The 16,849-nt window shown below is 34.2% G+C and overlaps 1 protein-coding gene across 1 annotated transcript in view; it reads right to left on the bottom strand.

Annotated features, from left to right (window-relative positions):
• The window catches only part of LOC130580465 (neurobeachin-like), a 251,330-nt gene that overhangs the window by 187,684 nt on the left and 46,797 nt on the right, over window positions 1-16,849 (bottom strand). The window lies entirely within an intron of this gene.

Genomic DNA, 16,849 nt, shown 5'->3' with positions numbered 1-16,849 from the left:
ATCTGTTATTCACTTTTGGTTCTAAAGAACTGACCAGCTCTACTTTCTTGACCTTGACAACTTCTTGACCTTGTTAACACAAAGCTCCCACTTTTTTTTTACAAGCTATTTGGGCAAAGCTGCATTCTAAGTCAACATTTTAAAAGCATTTTTGATCACTAGTAAGGACCCAAAATGTTTGTGGATGCATCCTTATCATCAAACTCATAATTGAACAGGTTATACACTTTAAATTATTCTGCAGACCATGACCTTGCAGACCCTAACTAGGGAACCACTGCTTTAAACCAGTCATTTTCAATCTACTTTTAATACCCTGGAGGTACATGATCAAAAGGCGAATAAAATAAAGAGTAAAAAAAAAAAAAAAAAAAAAAAAAAAAAAAAGAGTAAAAAGTTCTCAACTCATTAATATGGGCTACATTTTTGCTGGATTTTTCTAGTTGTTACTTCAGCCACTGTTTTCTATATTGCCGTCATTTTGAGAAGCTATATGCTGGTAGCCATTTCCAGAAAAAAAAAAAAAAGTAGAAATATGCCAATGTAGAAGAGACCTTTTCATTTTTTTTTACAATCCACTTAAGCACATTTTTTAATGCGTTCATTAGTTATTGTCCAACTTTATTAACTGCTGTTGTGAGACCTGGATCAGTTCTGGGGGACCAAGGACCAAGGAGATTGGATCTCACAACCTTTTAGCCACTTACACATTTTTAGAACCAGCACACCATAATTTTTAGTCAATGTTAGTTTTTTGCATTCAGAATGGCATTTTCACTATATGCTTCTTGAGTGCATGATATGATTTCGCTATATTCTGTATGAAGGTCCTACTTTTATTGCTGCCTTGCAAACAGGCATTTTACTTATCTACAAGCAGTGAGGAGGCAATTTCAGTGGTTTTTTGAAAGATGAGAAACTTCCATTTAAGAGTAGTAATGATATAACTGGAGTAAAAATATTAATGAATTCCTTTTCATATCTCTGAAATGAGAATTTTTTTTGTATTGGCAGCAATAAAAAAGGACTCTTAGGTTGATAAGAATGATCTAACTATGCAATAATAAAAATCTTGATGAAATTAAGAAATATTCAGAGACTAAAAGACTAGATTTTTAATATGGTCTGTGTTTAATCTGGTAATTCATTACTTTGATCAATCAGTCTGAACAACACTGTATATTCTCAGCTTAAAGTAAACCAGATTTTAAAGGCACTATTTTAATGAAGTGTTAAGCATGGAAGTGATGAAATTTTCAGAGGATTAAGTCTATTCTGCAGATCTGAAAAAACATTACAAGGTCACCAGGGATTGAAGCTTGAAACGTAATAAGGGTGAAAAATTAAAATTTTGAGAAAACAGAACAGAAACATCATTTCTAATCACAAATTATATGACTTTTAAGACAGCACTGAAGTTTCTTCCTACAGTTTTCTACAGAAGCCTATCCTAGAACGTTACTACATGCTTCCAGGTAGTGGAAAATTGTATCTTAATCCTAAAGAAAAGGTTTCTGAATCTTAACTGGTTGATCTAAGATTTATTTTTGACTCTTTGAGCAAAATCATTAACAAAAGACAAGATACTTTCCATACCCTGTTGTTTGAAAGAAAGCAGATACTTCAAAAGATGATGGCTATACTTGCAGAAAGTTTTGAATAACTGAGTTTCACAATTTAAATAACAGGCAGAAAAATTTATGTGATTTTCTTAAAATATTATTACATTCCTAGATTAGATTAAAAATACTAGTAAGTACTAGTTCCAGTCTAAAACAAAGAATTTAACCCTCTTTAGAAGTACAGTGCCATGGACTGAATCAGTGCTAAATTGTCTAGCCCATAGAGAATAGTACTTCAGAAATATTTATATACTAATTCTGTGGATATTGCTCAGGCTTTAAGATTTTTCAGGAATTTAGTTAGCTGTTAGGTAGTTCTAAATGATGGCTGTAAATTTAGCAGAACAACATTTTCTAATGCTGTGTTAGGTACAAATCAGTCCTGGAAGAGAGTATGTCTGCAAATTGCCCATATCTCTTTCTGCTACAATACATTTTTCCCAAAAGTGACTTGACTAAATCAAGTAATTTTAGTAATTCATTTCTGTGACAAGTACAATATTTCAATAAGCTTTACTTTCCTTAATAATGTATATTCTTAATAATCCATATTTCCACAGCCAACTAGATTACATGTATTTTCTCATTCCTCCATAACAATCCAGTGTCATTTTGAATCAGGCTTGTTTGCATATTAAGCATGCCATAATGATTTTTTTTTAATAACTAGAAGTTTATAGCATCATTTATGAGCTACTTCTAAAGACTTTTAAGAAAAGAGAAATATATCTATACCCCTTCAACAGAATAGTTATTTAAAATGTACCCTAAAACACATGACCGAAAGAAGTCTGCATGATGAGTTTAACTGTCAAAGATAATTTCCTTACAAATGATAGTATAATCCAATATAAACCTTTCTCATCATAACGAGAACTGGCATGAAACTAGTAATACTACAAGGCTACTAACAATGAAAAAGAATATTTGGGATGCTGTGTGTGTTGTAACTTAATCCCAAATTTCAGATGTGCAGTATTCCATACAGCTAATAAAGACAAAGAAAGTACATGTTTTAATGGAACAAGCCCTATTGGACTACATATTGGAGGATTATAAATTTTGGTTCACTGCCACTGTCATCATTGATGCCCACTTGACAGCTCGATGTCTATGTTCTCCTACTTCAAATAAATTTTTCTTGGCCAGCATGGGATGGAAAGGCAAAGCGGTATTATGCCTCCCCCGGTAGACAAGGTGGACTTTGATAAGTTGGAGCAAACAGCTTTGAAGTGTCTCCAGTGCAGATGGCTCTAAAACTCAGATCTGCCCAGAATTCTGCATCATATTCTTTACTGCCGTACTACACACACCTTCCTTATATATGGGGACAAAGATTGTTTAGACAAACTGGTGTTTCAGGTGGCTCAATTACCCTCTCAGAGGAGAAACTGTGGACTGCTCTACCACCAAACAATTAAGAGGAATGTCAAGTCAGCCTGCACAGTGAAGTACTCCCTCTCCCCATGACTTGAACATTTCAATTTCTGAAAATATTTTCTATTAACTCCTATGGCCATAGCTGCATGGGCTTTTTCTTGGACTTATGAATACTAGCTTTCCTAAACTGCAAGTCTTTGTCCAGCCTGGGCCATTCAGCATCTGTGACAGCAGCTGTGTGGCTGACAGCCAGTCCCTGTTTGTGTAGAAGGTGCAGTGTAGCAAACATAAACAGTAATGAGTGGCAAACACAAACAGTGGAGAGTAGTAGTACACATATCCATAAAAGATTCTCAGACTGCAGCCCAGAGGACAGGCTGCCAGATGGAAGAGATTAAGTTTGAATATATTAATGAAGAGAAACAAGCCTGCAGGCATGGGAGAAGGGGAAAAAGTTCTTTTGAAAAGGAGGTGGGTCACAGAACTGGAAGGATCTCAGAGAATCCATAGTCTTAGTAATACTGGGAAAATACCAGAAAAGGCATGGAATTTATGATCTATAATTTCAAGAATTAGTCCTGGTTGCTTTTATGTGACATATTTTGAAAAAGAAGAATTATTCTTTTCACAGTGTGGAATTACAACTGTGTTTTGAGAAATGAGGGAAAAATATCCATATTTGGAAAGTATAAAGTGTTCAGCTAATGTAATACAAAAAAAAAACCCCAAATGAATGACATTTAAAAAAGTAAGTAAGTAAAACTTGAAGTACAAAAAACCAAAAATACTTATGCAATATTTGTAACAGTTAAAAAGTACAAGCCAAAATATTTTGCCTATTTGCCAGAAGATCCAAGTAGCAGAAGCCTCCTGTAACAACAAAGGAGCAAATAAGCTTCAGAAGTAATGTTGCAATAGATATAGTAATTGTAAATAATATTAAAAACTGGAAAGATAAACACAGGGAATAAAGATGTAATGAATCTGAGAAACACCCAATGTCATGAAAACTGAAAAAGATGGTGAAGGAGAGGAAGGATTCCCACTTGGACTTTGAAAGAAGGATGAAATAGAGCACAGAGAAACTTGAACTAACAGCAAATACTACTACTGGTCATCAGAACAGGAGCAGAAGAGTCACCTTTGAAAAGCAGAAAGAGAATTGCCAACAGTTTCTCTTCTGTGATCATGTTTCTAATGGTGTTGCACTAATAATGAAGGACAAAGCTAAGACAACAGAGAATTTGCTACAAATGAAAGAAAGCAAAAATTATCAGAAGATGACTAAGGATTCAAGATCCACCAAATTTATGAAGAACTTTCTAAGAACTGTTTCAAAGGGTAACACCCCCGTCAGAAAGGAAGGAGTGATTTATGTGGCTTTTATTTTCTTCTTAAGGCACTGGGAAAATATACGTTCAATACACACTCTTAATGCAATTTTACAACTCCTGAAACTTCTGTGACTTCATTTCAGAGAAAAAATTGAGGGCACATCAAAAGCTGTAAAGAGAAATCATTCCGTTTCAATTAATCTTCCGTTAGATGAGATGCTAGAAAGGAGAGTAATGCCAGTAGATGTGAAAGGGAGGCTGTGACAATAGAGATGTTAATTTTAGCTATGGTAGTACTTGAACCACAAACTTGTAAGGCAGTAAAATCCCAGAATTATGGATTTTAGTGTATTATATAGAGTTTGAAGGAATAAACTCATAATGAATACACAAATGAACACGGATTAACAATTTACTGATTACCTAGGTTTTTTATAAAGCTTAGTTCTTCAGAATAAGTTGATCACTCTGGAATGGCTGCTGTATTATTAAATAGTAGTAAACTTATACCAAGAAGCAGCAGTTGTAGGGAAATAAGGCTAACCAAACATAAAGCTATATGTAGGGAAAAAATAGAGAGAAAAAAAAGCCACATGTCTTTTAGAAATAGCAATGGAAGTGGCAATAACTCAAATGTCTACAAAGTAAAACTAAAGGTAAGTAGAAATTCTTAAATTATTGAATTGATTTAACATAAAACATAAATAAAAAGCAATGAGAGAGAAGTTTGGCAAATCTATCCAAATATTAATGGGCAATAGTAGGACACTATATACAGTTCAGCTAAATGAAAGATGCAATTTCCTCAAGTTATATAGAAAAACATTTGAAGACTTCCATTAATTTAGAAAAATGAAAAAGAAAAAATCAGGTATTTTCATAGGAACTTCTACCATCATGTATTTTTTACCAGAAGACTTGTTCAAAATAAGGTTTTCTGATTTAAATGGATTTCAGAATGAAATTTCCACTCAACTCTTCTACTGCTTTTACAGGCATTTTACCTACTGGTAGAAAAATTAATTTGTTTATTAAGCACATTATGTGTCAAATTAAAGGAAAAATAAAAGTGGTACCCTCTGAACTCAAAAATAGGAAACCTCATGAAATAATACAACTTTTTGTCAAAATTGTCTGAAAAGTATTGTGCAATTTTATAGCTATAATCCATAAGTAATGAGATAAACATCTCAGAAAATAATTATTTATCTTAATATTAGCAAAGTAAAATGCTGATTTAATAAATTAAATAGAAGAAGTTTTAGGACAACTATTCATTTTGCCATAAAGATGCTATTTTTCAAACAAGATTAGCTTTAATAGACACAAGATATTTTAAATATTTCTTATTTCTTATGGTGTTTAAGATATTTGCAGAATTAAGTTTGGGGTTTTTTCAACTGTCACTCATCCTTTGATCTTCAAACATTAATATTCTTTGAGCAACAATTCCATAGACAGGATTCATCTACTAGTGCAGCTCACTACTTCTTTTTAGCCAAGAACATCAAAACTGCATTTGAGTAGGAAGCGTGGTAACTCTATTCTACTTGGGGAAGGTGAAAAATGGTTGCAGAAAATCCAAACAAACTGGTGTTTATAGTGCCGGAAAGCAAGATAATTCTTTCCTGCAGTTAAGCTTTGCCTCTTATTGTCTGACTTCTTTTTTGCATAAAGATTAATTAGAAAAAAACAACCCAAATCTCAACTCCTGCCCAAAATGACCCTTGCCTATCTGTGGTCTTTTAGTATTTGATTGGTTTGGTTGTCAAACAGAAAAGGGAAGACTGAGAGAACAATTTATTAAAATCTCACAGAGACACCCTCCTCCTTTGCCTTCTGCATAAGCACTAACTGCACTGCTTTGCGGATGATAGAATGTTTTGCTCTGAATGGAATGAATACAGCTGGATTCTTTCAGCAGTTTTTTCCTACCTTTTCTGAAGAGAAATTGCAAAAAAAAAAAAAAAAAAAAACCCAAAGCACAACAATCCATTTTCCCACCGAATTCTGAATGACCGTTACCACTCCATTAAGAAACTCCAATAAACAAAGCTGGAGGTTGGGATCACTCCTGAGCTTGCTCTTAATGTCACCCCCATACAGCCTACATCAGCATGATGCAGAAATTCTGAGATCTTGCAATTGCACTAATGAAGCAGAGAGTTTTTACAATAGAAACAAGTTACTCTGTATTTCAAGACTTTATATATCATATTAAATATATATCTAGGGACAAGAGTGTCCTAGGTAATAAAAAAAAAATTGGAGTTGTTATGACTTTTCTGCAATTTTAGAAGAGTTACAAGTAGCTAAAATTTTGTTCAGTTAGGATTAGTATGCTTGGACAAATGAGAAATAGTCCCCAGATTTCCAAGTGGGCATCCAAAGTAAAAGAGCTTGCTGAAGCTCTTGAAAACTTTGGTGCCTCATTGGCTTACTTAAAGGTCAAACACTAAAGGTGCAGACTTGTAAGTAGGGATAACATATGTGACTGCTGATGAGGATGCTGTCCCAGCTGTCTGCTCCACTCCACATGCACAGATTAAGGTGTCTGAATTTCTCGTGAAAGAATATTGAAGAGCCTACTGAGCATACAAATTACAGTCCAGTTTCAAGACAAATCAGCAATGACTTGTCAAAAAATCCAGAGCTGCACTTTTAACAGAAACAGCACGGTTGAGATAGACAGCTAGGACTCGTTATCTCATTAGTTACTGCTGTTTGTAAGTCACAGCTCTAAAGTTGTGGAATCCAGGAATAGAAATTTAGTTTCTTAAAGTCTTTCATTAGAAGAAAATGTTTTATCTAAATATATTTAAGGAATTATTCTAAAACTAAGAGCTCTTTATATATATATATATATATATATATATATATATATACACACACATCATTTCTTAAAAACCCATAATGAATTACTATTTCAAACTTTTATAAATTATTCAAGCTGTACCTTTTTAAAGACAACTAACTTGTTAACCTGGCATTGAGATGAAATAATCAGCTTCCTTGAGGCCTGACAACAAACAGCAACAGTAATCAAAATCTAATAAATAAATAATAAAGTTTTACTTTGGCAATTGTTTTAATTTCCATCATGCAGAGCTGTTTATTAAAGTGCAAGTCTAATAATACACTATTTTAAAAGAATGATTTTTTTTTTATTTGCAAAATGCCATTTAAAGCTTGGAAATTGGAAGTACTTGAATTTAAAATTTATAGAAGTCTGAAGTTTTACATCTCCTGCAAGTTTTTTGGTACAGATTTATTTTTGTTCTGAGTATCATCCAGAAGTATAACATAAGTTAAGAGAAAGCACATATCTTGCTTTAAAACTAATGTAGTTCTTAAGAACTGAAACATAACGGCCCAGTTAGTGGATATCCCTTGTCTGATGAATAAACCATTATTCCTATCCCCAAATATAGCTTGTATTGATGAAATAAGCATTTGCCAAGAGACATGGCTATGAGTGCAATAGAATTTTTAATAGAGACCATGTTTACAATCCTATCAAAAAAATACTGAAGTAATCTTAACTTTGATCTTTTTTGTTCCTGGGAATTTCTGTGAGAGCTAAAAAGCCAGCTTGGCAAGTAAATCAAAACTTTTCTATTTATACTTTATTTTTGACAGTCAAGAGGTTCTTCAGAAGTATAGAAACAGTCTTCTATATAACATCCCAAAATATATCAGCGTGACCTAGTGATTTATTTTGGGCTCTGAAAATATTACACGAGAATCAGCATATGTGACATTGGAAAAAAAGAAAARAAGAGATGACACCAAATTATAATTTTCTTGTTTTCTGTCTTGAAATACAATTGCTATTTTTGTGAGTTCTGAAAAACAAGCAACATATACTCTAAAGAATTTGTGTATACAAAATATTTGGCAATCTATTACTCTGGGTATACTTTTTAATGTTTTCCTTCCTTTTAACTAAAGCTGTTACAGAGTTCTGTGCAACGATCATGAGATATAGATGCTTTTTCCCTTATCTGTAGCACAAATCTGTGACATGACCATATGAAACTTCTGCATTTCTCATGCACATTCACAGTTTAGTTGCTATTGTATAGTACGACTCCCTACAGGGATATGCTTTACAAATATATTACGGAATGTGTATTGGGCTATATTGTGTATGTTCTTAAATGAATACTACAGTTCAAGAAAAATCATCAGCAGCATTTTAATAAATTTATACAATCCTCCCCCAATTTTCTGTGTTGAATAACCATGAGCAGTTACAATCCTCAATCTTGCTAATTAAGTGGATTTATCCTTTACATGTTCATTGCAGGTTGTTGGTTTGTTTTTTTTTTTCTGAGACTTCATTACTGTCGTTCATACAGAAAATTAAAAATGAGAAAGGAGTTCAAACCCATATATTATTACAGCAGAAAGGATAGCTTACTGACGGATTCAGTACTGAATTAGACAATTGATGAGGGGAGGAGCCACACACCTGGGAACAGAAGGATGTGCTGCTCTCCCTTCATAGCATGGCAGACAAAGCAAAAATCAAAAATTTCACACAACTGTGAAATGCAAATGATGAGTTGAGAAAAGACAATATTCTAAGAGTAATTAATAAGTGGRACAAAGCAGGACAAAAAGGAGCTGGACTCAGTCTATACCTGGGTTTGAAGGTAATTTGGTGATGGCAATTTTTATTTACTTTATCTGACCCGTGAATCTGGATAATTCAGAAAATTTTGTGCCAAAGCTCTGGTGTCACAAATCCTTGAAAAGAGCTGGTCTTGAAGTGCTGAAAACTCACATATAGCTTAAAAACCATGGCATAGGTCATGTCAGACTCAGAGATTCTCCAAATTCTAATGACCAACTAGGACGAAAATGCATAGGTCATGTCAGCCTCAGAGATTCTCCAAATTCTAATGACCAATCTGGGCAAAAAAAAAGTTTGTACTCTTCATTCGTCACCAACTTCACTCTTTTGTAACCTCTGGATTCATCTAGCTGCTCCAGATGTCCCCTGTGTAGCTCAATAGATATTATATTCGAAGATGCTGCCAAGTTGATGATCACCTTATCTTTGAAAACTGCTTTTTCCACAGGGACCAGATTGCCTGTGATCTCATAGAATTTGTTTTCCTTTCTCGCAATCTGGGAAGTTAATACTAGCAATTAATAGTTGCAATTTACTGGAAGGTGAAGGTTGTGAAATTATGCCAAATGATAGCTGAGTTGAGTTTCTTTTGTCTAACTTGAGATGTCAACATAATTGACATTTAACTAATCAACCCAGGCCCATTCCACAGGCAATGGAGAGAACTAATTTCGCTTTGGGAAAAGCTGAGTGATAGGATAGGAATCCTTGTGCTATTATATCAAGTAATAAAGGTCTCAACACTACAGAAGTAAAAACCTGGAGTTCTCATGAAAAAATCTACCATCTAAGATTTGTGTAAATTGTCATGGAAAGGATCAGTTCAGAGAACTCACATGACTGAGTGAAATGCAAAAGGCAAGATTCAGAAAATGTAGAATTATAGGCTATATGGGTCCTGTTAAATGAAAGAAATGGAGCATGTAGTTGACTGACTTGTTCCAGGCTTACATTACTACAAGTAAAAGTAACATGGAGGTATCTTTTCATCACCTGATTGACCTCATAAAGGGAATCCCAAAAGACAAAATCGGCAACAGCTAGAGAAATAATCTCTGTGTAAATTAGGGAAAAAAAAAGTTTAAAATTCCACTTGTAAACAAGCAGCCTATAATTTTAATTCTATAAAACAAGAATGGAGAATCAGAGGGTCAGCATTCAAAATCCCCAGATTCAGACTCCAAAAGTCTTATTTGAACCAAATAATGAACTTAAATTCCAGAAATTCAGGAGGCAAAAGCTATATAAATTCAAGCAATAAAAAAAAGCTGACACTCTCAAAAATCAGACTATATTATTAAAGCACTTGAGAATGTTTAACAGTTAAACACTCAAAATGAGAATACTCTATATTATGTATACTTCAAAATAAAAAATCAATACTATTGTTTTGGAGAATCTGAATCTGTGGTGTAGTATGTAAATACTTTTATGAAAGAAATATATATTTTTAGGCCCAATTATAAAAAGAAGTATGTTTCTGTAAGTATATGCCTATAAGAAATCCCATTAAAGTCAACAGCATATTTAAAATGAGATGTGTTTCAGGACCTATTCTAGGGGCTTAATTCCACCAATATCTAAAAAACATGTTTTGTGCTGATGGTAGAATATCAATCTATTTTTTTTTAAAACCACAGATTGAACAATAATTGACGAAGATATATAGAAATTGCTGTTTATTACATTAAAACAGGACTTTAGTTGAGGTTATTCTATTTCTTTATATAAGAAACCAACCACCAAACACAAAAGACAAACAATGAAAAGCTTCCAGAATGCCTGGTAAGAAATTTATTTAATTGACACCAGTGTGAGTAGCTGCTAAATCACTCTAAAAGATCATTAATCTTTTTTTTACAGAAAATGAATGTAGAGTTTATTCTCATCTCCTGCCTTAAAGGACTTTTAATAAAATTAGTAAGTCTTGTACAGTTCTAGAATGGCTTTTGCCTAGAATATCAGACTTTATCTAAGAAACCAAAGCAACATGCGACTCGGTCAGTCAACACACACACCAAGCCTGTGCTTTGTATTGCCCAACAGCTATGCCTTTTTGTTTCTCTATTGTGTAAGTGAACTAGCAAAAGACTCATCATCCTATCAGCAGAAGACCAAATAGTTCAGTTCTTTCCTCTATATTATTTTGCTGATGGCTATTTATAGAATACAACCTTCCATGACTTTCCTTTTCCAAACCATCTAAATTAAGTTGTTTTAGTCATACTCATATTATCATTGACTGCAAGCATCCTTGTCTTTCTCTAGAAAGTTAGTTGTCTGTTAGAACTCTGCAGTCAGTGGTGGGATTCCAGATTGCACATACAAACTAAGGTACAAAATAGATCAGCTCTACTGCTGTTCTAGTAACAATATCCTCCCATGGAGCAGTGAAGCTGAATTATGGACCCCGAAAACAACAACTCTCTCTAGTCTAACATTAAATTTGTCTAAAGTTTCTTGTGTGGTTTTGGGTGGGGGGAAGGCACACACAAAAATGTCTTCCTGTTCACAGAAAATAAGGATTCTCCTTCAATTTATCTTATCCCTTGAAAAATATATGTAGTACTTCAATATTACATATACTATTTATATTACTATAAATAATCACTAGATGTAATTATTTAGCTAAAGGGTGCCCTTTGGAAAATGACACTGTACCATGATATCTAGGTAAAATGCTATGAAAATACTCTAGCATTATCCTCCACCATACTTACCACATTGTGTTATGAATTAATCCCTGACAGAAACAACATTATCTCCAAATGAGAAGTATAACTCAACAGATTGATAATGAAAAAAGCCACCATTAACAACAACAGCAGTGTGTCTCCGTAGTGATGCAGAAAGCAGAAGGCAGTATGATTAGGAATGTATGATTTGCCAAAATTTATTTATTTGATAGAGAGTCTTGATGCTTTCTGATCAGCCTTTGACCAGCAGCATTGGTCCTTGCATAACAAAACTTTCTTTGTTGATAACAAAAATACCTTCACAGGCCTCAGTAGTAGAAAAGAAACAGGGTAAAAATCTCATGTTCAAGGAAACAAGAGGTCCAGAAGTGACTCTTAGTAACACATGCTTCTCAGACACTGATTTGCTCAAGTTTATCAGTCACCAGTTAATAGTCACAAATGCACAGATTCAGCCATCTCTTCCTTTAAGGTCTGCTCTGCCATCATGCAAACAGCTGATGGCATGAAACCATTCAGAGTCTGCCTTCAGAGCAGATTCACAAGAAACACTGACATCCCAGAGTACAAGGAACAAACAGGAAACATTATGAAGGAATGTTGGCTGAGCTGCTAGTAGATTTATTATTTTTTAATTTTTATTTTAATTATTATATATTTTAGTTGATTATTTTATTATTTATTTATAATACTTGGTGTTTTCACTACAAATGTTTATAGAAAATAAACATTCATAAAAAAATTTTAGTGAACATCTCTAAAACTCTTTCCTGAACCTCTCCTGCCTGTAACAGATCTTTCAAATTAAGCAGGAAGAAAGCAATTAGGTTAGATAATTGTTCTTTCTGATATTAAATGCTTTTATGGTGTGAGCTAAGAAATTTTGAAGAATAATATCAAATCTGTGTTCTACTTTTGCTCCGCAGGAGAATATTGACAGCATATCCAAATATCAAAATAAAATGGGTATAATTCAGTCATAATACTTCTAGAACACCAGGAGATTTGGCACTCAGGCTATGTAGAAATTTGTAGAAAGATGAAGAGGAATCTCTCCTTGCTCTGAGAAGTCTTACTCCCTAGATTAATTTCTGCCCAAGAGTTGCTGTATGTCATTCTGTGCTCAAGGTGTATGCATGAGGGGAGAATCATGGTCACTTTCCTTAATTGGCAAGTTATATTTGCAAGCAAAGTACTTTTTAATTTGTAMATTATATATCAAAAAATAAAGGAGCCATCATTCATGACTGTGAAATACACATACACCCTAAATGCAAACTGTGAAATACACATATACCCTAAATGCCAACATCCAAAGGCACCACAATGCCATTCACTACAGAACACTATGCCTGCAATGGTCTGGCGATACTTCCAAAGCCTGTGGCAACAAATCAAAATTGCTTTTTTTCAGGCTTTGCCAACAAAGGGTTTCTCTCTCAAACATACACACAAATAATAATTTGTGCCTAGACCATTACAGCTGATTCTATCTGAGAGTAAATACAATCATACAAGCAAAGCTATGGTGGAGACACAGCATGCTTCCCCCATGAATCAACAAAGTTATGTGGAACGGAACACTGTCAGCCTTTCTGAAGATGCTAGCTCGTTTTACACTAGTAAAACATTAATTGCAATGGGGAATGAAAAGGCTACAACCATAGAATTACAAATCTGGCTCAGACACAGGCTCATCTCTTACCACATTGTTCCAATTCAGAATCCAAATCTTTATATTTATCCCCTTTTGAAAATATTGAATCAATGAGGAAGGTTTAGTCATTCCCAGCTGGCTTCCTTTTGGCAATAAAGCTACAACCTGGCTGGCACATTACAGATGCAGGAGGGAGGGTGGGTGGGAATGAGACAGAAGCAAGTACATATGTGTATCATTCTCTTCTCTCCGACTATTACACAAAGTAAAATAGCCCCAGCTGGAAGGATTAACTGAGACCTGCTCCAGAATAAGCTACAGCCGGCTAGGGGAGCCTCCAGGAAGGTGAAAAAGGCCATTTTGGAGCCCCGGAGATAAAGAACAGAGACTTAACTGAGAAGGATATGATAGTGACCCTTTATGTTATAAACGGGACCAAAATGGTAAATTGACAACAAGCACTTGGTATTTCTCACAAGAAAAGACCTAGAGAGAACATAGAGTTATCAAGCAACAGGTTCAAAACAAATGGCAGTGCACTTTGTGTGAATTGCTAACACAACATGCTCAATGCTATGTGATATCGTGCTCAGCAGAAGTTTAAAGGAGTTCTTAGAAGGATAAGACATTTCCTTTCACAGATGGGAAAAAACCCACCAGAAGTTATTAAACTCAAGGATATCACCTCTGGCTCAGGAAGTCCCTGAGCTACAATTTGCTGAAAGCTGAGAGGATATGCTGGGGGAGTATCATGATAAAGTCACCTGTGGAAATACTACCCTCTTCCCCAGGCCTCCTCTGCTGKCAGCCAACAAATATTGGAGTAGCAGACTTGTAATCCTACTCTTGCAGTTCACTGTTACATGGTTTTTCACTGTTATTTTAGGGCTGACTCCCCACTGCCATTAAACAGCTCCATGTCAACTAGGTTTGAGACAATTGCCTTTCTTTCCCAGGTTAACAGAAGTACTGAGTAACTCGTGCCACTGCTCAGCTAGCGAGGGTAGGAAAGAGCATTTTCAGCAGGAGGATTTAAGATCTATAATMATTTTTTTAAGAGAATGTTTCATAGAAAGGATAAGACATGCTTACACATACTGCAAAATTCATAAATTTTGAAATATAAACTAGCATCTAATACAAAACTCCCCAAGATTATAAGCTTTTTATTTTTTTCCAATATCGTCTAGTTCTTACATTCACAGCCAGGTTACAAATAGTATTCTGCAACATTTGAAGAAGTTGACTATTTTATAATCTTAACATTTATTCTTTTGGAGTAAGTGCAGTAAATGCAACTATATGCTGTTAAGTAGGGAAAATTTCTATAAACATGAAAGAAATTAACCAGGTTATATCAATATTATGGTATTTTGCTAGTATAAAAGAGAAATCAACCTAGCTGCACTTCAACTGATATAACAGGATACACAATTTCTTTTACTTTATTTTGCTTTTTTTTTTTTKACTAAAAAATACTTCTTTTTGTTGCCAGTCTTTAAATGGAGACACGAGTAAAATTGCAAACCAGCTGTTTCAGACAGTACACTTTCTATGATATGTATCATGTAAGAACATTTTGGAAGGAATGTCTTTACCAACTAAATTTCTTGGAATTAGACTGCAATGAAAATGTTACAAGTAAAATATCTTCAGAATTTCAAAAGTGACTTCTTTAGTATATAACTAAAAATTGTAAAACAAAAAGAAATGTGAAGTTAACAAAAGGAAAAAATTAGTATGCTTAAGGCAGCAGTTGATCCATTTAAAAACCACCACTTTATCTGTTCTCTTTTCCTTTGCAAAATCCAATAAACTGCCATTATATTTCTTTTAACTGGTTCCATTACAAGGATTCTATAACAACAGACTAATCTCTTGATAATTATAATAAATGCCTGTAATCAAAGCAGGAACCACTTAAAATAAGGAGAAAGGCTGTTTTCCATCAAACTCATTGTAGTTCTGTGACCTCTGGAGCATTAAGCTACATCATATGCTGCCACCAATAACTGCAACATAGCTTTCCTACCAGTCTTGCTCAAATAAAAATAAAAGGGATGCAAGATCAATGGAAATGTGGATTGACACGTGGTAAGAGTTCTCACTTTCCAGCTCTGAGCCTTGTAGAACATAAAAACCTCAATTCGCAAGATTCCGAATGCTCAAAGCTGGCAGGATTCAGCCAGCAGCTCTTTCATGGGCTTCCCTTCAGGAGGGAAAGGGGGAAGGACCAAACTGGTATTTTTAAAGATTGGGCTATGGCAGTGTGAACTGTATATCACTGCTAATGCTAAAGAAAGTATTTTTCAGAAAGAAAGGACATTTTATCACAAAACTCGATATTGTATTCACATGATCAGTGTTTTCCAGAGATCATTTAAGAAACTGAAGGCTGATAAAATTACGGGAAATTACTATATACGATCAGAATGGCTTTCATCTGCATTTTGTTAGACCCAGCATTGATTTCACTTTTCAGCTGTGAACAGCAAGAGGCCAGCTGTGGCCAAGGGAGAGAGCAAGCAATGAACCAGGGTCACAATAGAGGCTGAGTTGTCAGAAAATTTAACACTTTTAACAACTAAATCTCAGCAAAAAAACTCTTTGAGTTACAACCACTTGAAAATTATATCCAGCRGGTCCCACAAACTGTCAGAGAATGGAAGATTTAATTTATGACAAAGTAAAACCTTTGAACTCTAGTTATGTGAATAAATAGCATTATAAGGGGAAAACAAACAAAGCAAGGAAAATATAAAATACATTGCCTTCAAGGCAGGAACAACTACATTTTACTTCCTATTCCCAGATGTGTTAAGGGGAAATTTATGACAGCACACTGAAAAGCAAGATTCCCATTGTGAAACCCTTCACATTTATTTAACTAAGCACAATCATTGAAAATGACCTTTATCCAAACCCTTCACAGCTGTCTTAAAATGATCTAAAACTATTGCCAGATTTTCTTTAACTAACATTACTTAACAAAAAGTCATTACCCCAGGGCCATATTACACTACTGGTGAGTAAACACAAATCCATTTTAAACAACATGATATTAAGTTTTAATGAAACATTGATAACAAATTGAAAATTCCCTATTTAAAAGGTGACAAACAATACAAATCACCTCAGTCTTCTGTTCTAGCAAATAATACTATTTCCTTATTTCTGATAACATATTTGTCACCTATTAGACATACATGCAAAGAGAAAAATGGTTACTGCTTAAAAAAATCTTACATTTAAAACAGTTATTAATTGAGGTGTCAAAATTATTTTAAATGAAAGTGGTTTAAGAGCATATAATGAAAAGATATCATCATCTGTTCTCAAAAGACAGCACATCTAGAGTGTACGCTACTCTATAAAATTAAAGGGCTACTGACAATAAATTCCTATGGTGGTTTTCATTGCAGTACACTAATAATTTAACAGTGCATTAATAACATTTGGTTCCAGGACTTAAAAAGCAGTGTGTCAAAATGATTAACACCTTAATATTTCTCCCCTTTTTT

The sequence above is a fragment of the Malurus melanocephalus genome, unplaced genomic scaffold (genome assembly GCF_030028575.1).
Source record: "Malurus melanocephalus ecotype Western Australia unplaced genomic scaffold, MMel_1.1 scaffold_336, whole genome shotgun sequence".
In the NCBI taxonomy this organism is placed as follows: Eukaryota; Metazoa; Chordata; class Aves; order Passeriformes; family Maluridae; genus Malurus; species Malurus melanocephalus.
This window is presented reverse-complemented; position numbering and strand designations above follow the sequence as displayed.